Source organism: Arachis ipaensis, chromosome B9, assembly GCF_059453495.1.
Source record: "Arachis ipaensis isolate K30076 ecotype BB chromosome B9, ASM5945349v1, whole genome shotgun sequence".
NCBI lineage: Eukaryota > Viridiplantae > Streptophyta > Magnoliopsida > Fabales > Fabaceae > Arachis > Arachis ipaensis.
This window is the reverse complement of record NC_142444.1, coordinates 8354665-8361371: the sequence shown is the minus strand read 5'-3', so window position 1 is coordinate 8361371 and position 6707 is coordinate 8354665. Positions and strand designations below refer to the sequence as shown.

Genomic DNA, 6707 nt, shown 5'->3' with positions numbered 1-6707 from the left:
GATCAGGCAAACCGCGGTTCAAATATAAAGGTGTTGTCTCCTTTTGCACTCATGAACCCTAACGTGCAACAACAGGATCGGAGAATAATTCTGAATTGATTATTATTGACCAATATTGGGACCTGTAGAAAATTAGCAAACATGTAAATTAAACCTCTAATTTGATAATGGTTTCTCACTAAAAAGCTTTAATTTCGACATGAATAAGTGAATCAATTCAAAATTTAGTTAATAAAAAAAGTATTATAAAATATTACACATAAATAATGCTCCACTTCATTGATTCCCACGGAGAAGAACAGGTTCTTTTAATTTTCTTATATATATATATATATGAACCAGGATCAAAAGAGTAGTGCTAGGGAGCCAATGGCCTAAGTGTACAATATGTACAATGGGCTAAATATTTGGTTTATGAATCAAATGAACATCACCTATGATGCAGAATAATCATCTGGATAGTAGGGATAATAAACATCTCATGTTATAAAAAGCTAATTTTGGGTTCACCAAGGTTCGAATTCCTGACCTTCCGAATCTAGAACTCTTATACCATGTCCTGAAACCACTCATCCCAAAAGCGTAACCTAACAGGACAATGTAATACTAATAATAATATCTCTAATACTTTTTAAACTTTTATTGTACACATTGTACGCTTAGGTCGGTCATTGGCTCCCTATACTTTCTCGGATCAAAAACATTTGATACAAACGTAAAATCGAGCAAAATAGACTTTGAGAGAAACCTAACTTTAATTTACCAAGAACAAACTAAAGATGGTTTTTGTGGATCCTTATTATTCATCCTCGTCTCTAATTTCTGATGATCTCAAGAAATACGATGTGTTCATCAGTTTTAGAGGCGAGGACACCCGCGAAAACTTCACAAGCCATCTCCATGCAGCTTTGCGCCGAAACCAAATCGAAACTTACATAGACAACAGGCTTGAGAAAGGAGAAGAGGTTTGGACATCACTTGTCCAGGCCATCAAAGACTCCATTGTTCTCCTTGTTATCTTCTCAGAAAACTATGCTTCTTCCACGTGGTGCTTGAATGAGATCGTTGAGATCATGGAGTGCCACAACAAAAATGGAGGACAACATGTTATTCCTGTGTTCTATAGAGTGGATCCTTCGCATGTTCGGAGGCAGAAGGGAAGCTATCATGCAGCGTTTGCCATGCACGAGAAGAGTTCTAAGCACTCTCATGAGATGTTGGAAAAGTGGAAGGATGCTCTCCTTCAAGCAGCAAATTTATCTGGCTTTGATTCAAGAACTTACAGGTACGTACTTAGTTTCTAATATCAAACTAACCTACTACTTAATAAGTTTTAAACCATAGTGATATTTTTCTTTGGTTTTTGCTAGGAAATTATTTTTTTTTTTACTAATAGTTAGTGAACAAAATACTGAACAAAGATTAGGTTTTTGTTATGAGAAAAAAGAAAACTAAAATAAAAAGAAAAATATTCACAAATTATTAGTTGAAAAAACCAAAGTTAGTTTCTAACTAACATTTTCTTCAGGACAGATACTGAGAGGAGTTTGATCTATAAATTTTATTTAAATAATATTTCTTATCTTGACTAGCATCATATATTATTATTATTTTTCCAAAGATAACAATTATTCCTTTAGAAAATTAAACCACAAAAAAAATTTGCCAAAAAATTTAGCTACGATCAAATTACTGTTGAAAGATCAAAACAATAAAAAGAATCTTAAAATATTTTATAACATAACAAAAATAATTAAATATTAAATATATATTCTTTGAAAGAATTTTAAAATTAAATTTTAATGTATTTTTTGCAAGCATAATTCAAAAATAATACATTTTATTCATTTTTAGTATTTTAAATTTGGTGATTTTACGATCTCATAATTATAAATGATTAAAAATTTAAAAATATAAAAAATCTAAAGATCAAATTGTGTTCTAATTTTTTTTATGTATATTTTAAGTAATTATCTAAATATTTTCATGAAAATTTCGATCAAATGCACCAGTTATAACTGTGCTAAATATGAAATCTATTTGTCAATTATAAAGAAGTTTTTTTTTTAGTTTTTTTTATCATGTTTTTAACCCTTTCTAATCACTTTTGTTCTTTTCATAGTAAAAAGCATTTTTAATTATCAGCTTTATCTATGGTTATAACAAATAAACAAAATAAAAATGCTTACGTTTTTCATAGTAAATAAAAAGCATTTTTAATTATCTCCCGGTTTTTGGTTTGTATTCATTTAATATTTTTGGGTTTTATTTACACATGCTAGGACTGAATCTGATCTTATTGAAAACATAATCCAAATGATTGTCCAGAAATTGGATCACAAATATACAAGTGAACTCAGAAGCCCTTTCATATATGACCAAAACTATGCATGCATTGAATCTGTACTGACTCACTCAAGGGGTATTAAAACCATTGGGATTTGGGGCATGGGCGGCATTGGAAAAACCACTATTGCGGCTGCCATTTTTCAAGAGTTCTCTCCCAAGTACCAAGGTTGTTGTTTCTTGGCCAATGTAAGAGAAGAATCTTCAAGGCATGGCCTCAACTACATTTTCAATAGACTTCTTTCTGAGTTGCTGCACGAACATGTTCATATTACCACTCCAAAGATTGTGTCTTCTGCTATAATCCGCAGATTGAGGCGTAAGAAAGTTTTCATTGTACTGGATGATGTGAATACTTCTGAGCTTCTAGAAAATTTGCTTGGAGTGGGACAAGATTATCTTGGACTTGGTAGCAAAGTTATTGTTACGACCCGAGATAAGCATGTTCTTCTGAGTAGATCAGTGGATCACATCCATGAAGTCACAGAAATGAATGAGGAGAACTCTCTCAAACTCTTTAGCTTGAATGCCTTCAACAAAATCCATCCTCCTGAAAATGGTGGATATTGGGATCTATCAAAAAGGGCACTTGCTTATGCCAGAGGAAATCCCTTAGCTTTGAAAGTTTTGGGATCATTTCTTCATTCCAAAACTGAAAAGGAATGGGACAATGCATTGACAAAACTAAAGAGGATTCCTAATGCAGATATTCAGAAAGTGTTGAGGTTGAGCTTCAATGAATTGGATGATACAGAGAAAGATATATTCCTAGATATTGCATGCTTTTTCAAAGGGCAAGAGAAAGAAAAAGTGGCAATGATATTAAACGAGTGTGGTTTCTACGCAGATATTGGAATAAGAAACCTTTTAGACAAGGCTCTTATATCAATAGCTACGAATCAAAGCATACAAATGCATGACTTGATACAGGAAATGGGTCACAAAATTGTGTGCGAAGAATCTCTCAAGAACCCTGGAAAGCGGAGCAGAGTGTGGCAACCAGATGAAGTTTGCGACATATTAAAAAATGATAAAGTAAGAGAATAACACTTTAACAAAACACATCTTTTTTTATTTAAAATATAGTTTATATAATACAATTTTACTCTAATTTTAATTATATTATATTTATTTTTCAGGGATCCACTACTATTGAAACTATATACTTGGATTTGACTCAGCAGACAGAAATATGTATAAGCTCCAATGCATTTAGAAAGATGCCAAACCTAAGGTTACTGGCTTTTGCTAGCAACAATGGTTATGGACAAAAGAGAGTTGATTATACATTGAGTCTTCCAACAAATCTGGAGTTGCCTAATAACTTGAGATATATTCAATGGGATGGATGTCCATTAAAAAATCTCTGTCAACCACTTCTTGGCCTAGCAAGCTTGTTGAACTCTCCATGCCATACAGTGATGTTGAAAAGCTTTGGGATGGGCCACAGGTAATTTTTTTTCCCTTCTAAATTTATCCCTTACAGTGATATAAGTTTAAGAAAGGAAATGAATATTAACTTGCTTGATTCATTGTATGTCACTGCAGAATTTTCCAAGTTTGGAGAAAATATAACTGAATGGCTCGAAACAAATGATAGAATGTCCAGATTTCTCAGGTGCCCCAAATCTAAATTCAATATGGCTGAGTGCATGTGAAAGCTTGATTCAAGTTCATCCTTCTATTTTCTCCCTTCCAAAACTTGACTATTTAGCTGTGCACGGATGCAAAAAACTTAAAGAGCCTTTCAAGCAACAATTGTTCATCGTCTCTTCGCGCAGTGGTTGCCTACGATTGCCCAAATCTGCAAGAATTCTCAATCCCAATTTCAAAAAATCAGTCCAATATTCATGTCCATTTGAGGTCAACTGCCTTGAAACAACTACCATCATCAATTGTGCATCTTCAAGATCTTACAAACTTCTCATTTCCAATAAGTGATCTCCTGATGGATCTTCCTGAAAAGTACACCAATCAAATCATGCTTTCAGACCCTATTAGTCATAAATCTGACCCAGTGGCCACCTTACGTACAATCCTACCTAGCCCTATCTTCCGTTATCTAAAACAACTGAAATTTGATGGGTGCCAAAGTTTAACTGAACTCTCAGATAGCATTTCTTTGTTATCATCATTGTTGTTCATAATCCTGCATAACACTAATATCATGACCTTTCCAGAAAGCATTAAAACTCTTCCACGGCTCAAGATTGTTATAATCTGTCATTGTGAAAGGTTACAACTTTTGCCAGCGCTTCCACCTTCCGTTCATGACTTCAAGGCCTGGGACTGCAAATCTTTGAGGACAGTGTCAAGTTCCACAGAACAACTACAGAGACAGCATGGTACTACTTTCATGTTCCTAAACTGCGTGAAGTTGGATGAAGAGTCATACTTTACCATTTTGAAAGATGCCATTATTAGGATGGAAATTAGGGCTAAAGCACAACAACTATCACCAAGATTAGAAGAAAGCAGAAATGAAGAATGCACTGTTGTTGATGATGGTGATGGTTATGTCAGTGAGCATAATCCTAATGTTGGCAAGGTTTGTTATTTCTTGCCAGTTAGAGGCAGGAAACTTGATGACTTGTTCCATCATTGCTCTTCACAAAATTCCATTAGCATTCAACTGCCACTAAGTTCCAATTTCTTTGGTTTCCTATTTTACTTGGTTGTTCCTCCAATACAACCATGTAACATGGGTGAAGTATTTGAAATTAGGTTTGGATTTGAATGTTACTTGGAAACAAGTTGGGGTGAAAGGACCCATATAGCAAGTTCGTCCTCAATAGAATGGCACTGCGACTTTAGGCCTGGACTTGAGATGAATGTGTTGTCAGATCATGTGTTACTGTGGTATGATTCACAATGCTGTAAGCAGATAATGGAAATAATAGGAGGAAGAAATGTCATTGATGATGACAAGAATACGAATCTGGCAGTCACGTTCTTTGCTTGCCTACCAAACAAGGAGGAAGTGGCTATAAAAGCGTGTGGCATCCGTTGGATATACACAAATATGGAGAAGGAATCAAGAGGCTGTAGATTCAAGAGAAGTAGGGAAGTTTTTGAGTCAGAAGCCATTGCATCTCCAAATGAAGAAAATGGCTTGGAATGGATAGAACTAGTTCCTCCAGCAAAGAAATTTAAGCAGAACGTTTTGGAAGCTTCCTCAATCCTTGAAGTTGAATCAATAGAAAACTTGAGGTAATCTTTCAATTAATAAACTGTTTATTATAATTGAGTATTGAGCAATAATTAAGTTTAATATATGCATGATCTAGCCAGATTTGTTAATAATAATAATAATTTTCCTCTTTAAACAAAAAAATGAACAGGAAAAAACTCGAACAACTTTTCCACATTTAACTTGATGGAAACTCATGTAATGCGGAGATAAATGAATGATTCAATGGTCCCTCTATCGGTCTATCCTTTTTTCTTTTTACCATGCTGGTGAAATCTAAACCAACGGTTAGATGCAAGAAAAATTGTGTTCACTTGCTATACTTATTATTTTTATATGAAAGTCAGTTTAAAAATTATTTTGTAAATACAAAAGAGCTATCAAATCAGTTATACTCACCATATATTTAATTTGCTTACATTTATACATGTTGCTTTATATAATCTCTTTTTCAACAAAATAATTAAACTTGTATATTATTAACAACATAATTAATTTTTTTATGAACACAAAATATGTATTTTTATACTGTGAGGATTTGTCGGCTGCTTTTTATATCTATTTATGGTTGATTTTTGTTCTATATCAATGTTTTAAATTTTAATGGATTTTTTAAGATGCATTACTTTTGATTGGTTTGTGTTGATAATATAGCAAGTAATGAAAATGATAACTGTTAGTTACAAATTAGTTATAAATAATTTTGCATATCCGATCCTTTTCCATTCTCAGTCTCATTGTATATAAATACCTCTATTATTCTGTAATACACAGCAATGCATGAGTAATAATACAATCACAACTTTATTTTCACTCTCTGTACACAATTGTCTTTTGTTCTCTGTCTTTCTTGCAACACAAGATTCTGAATTCTCTCTGTGAAAAAAAAAAAAAAAACAAATTCTTCTTTTGGTTTGACACAAAATTGGCTAGAGGTTACAAGTGATATAAATGGAGCATAATGAAGTTTCAAGAAAATTAAAAAATATTATAAAACTTAAATTTGGTTTAGAATCAAGTATGAGACAAATGGTTCTTATCAAGTTAGAAAACTCATGAAACTACTTATAAGTTGTCCAACTTGCATAATCAAAATTTTAGTCAAAATTTGTAACTTGAAGATAAGTTAGGTTAGTTGCAATCTTTGTCTTAGTCAAAGAATGAGTTGTTA

General features: G+C 32.9%; 1 pseudogene; it reads left to right on the top strand.

Moving 5' to 3' along the window:
* The first annotated feature begins 779 nt into the window (after window positions 1–779).
* Window positions 780–5560, top strand: LOC107614894 (TMV resistance protein N-like; annotated as a pseudogene).
* Window positions 5561–6707: the final 1147 nt, after the last annotated feature.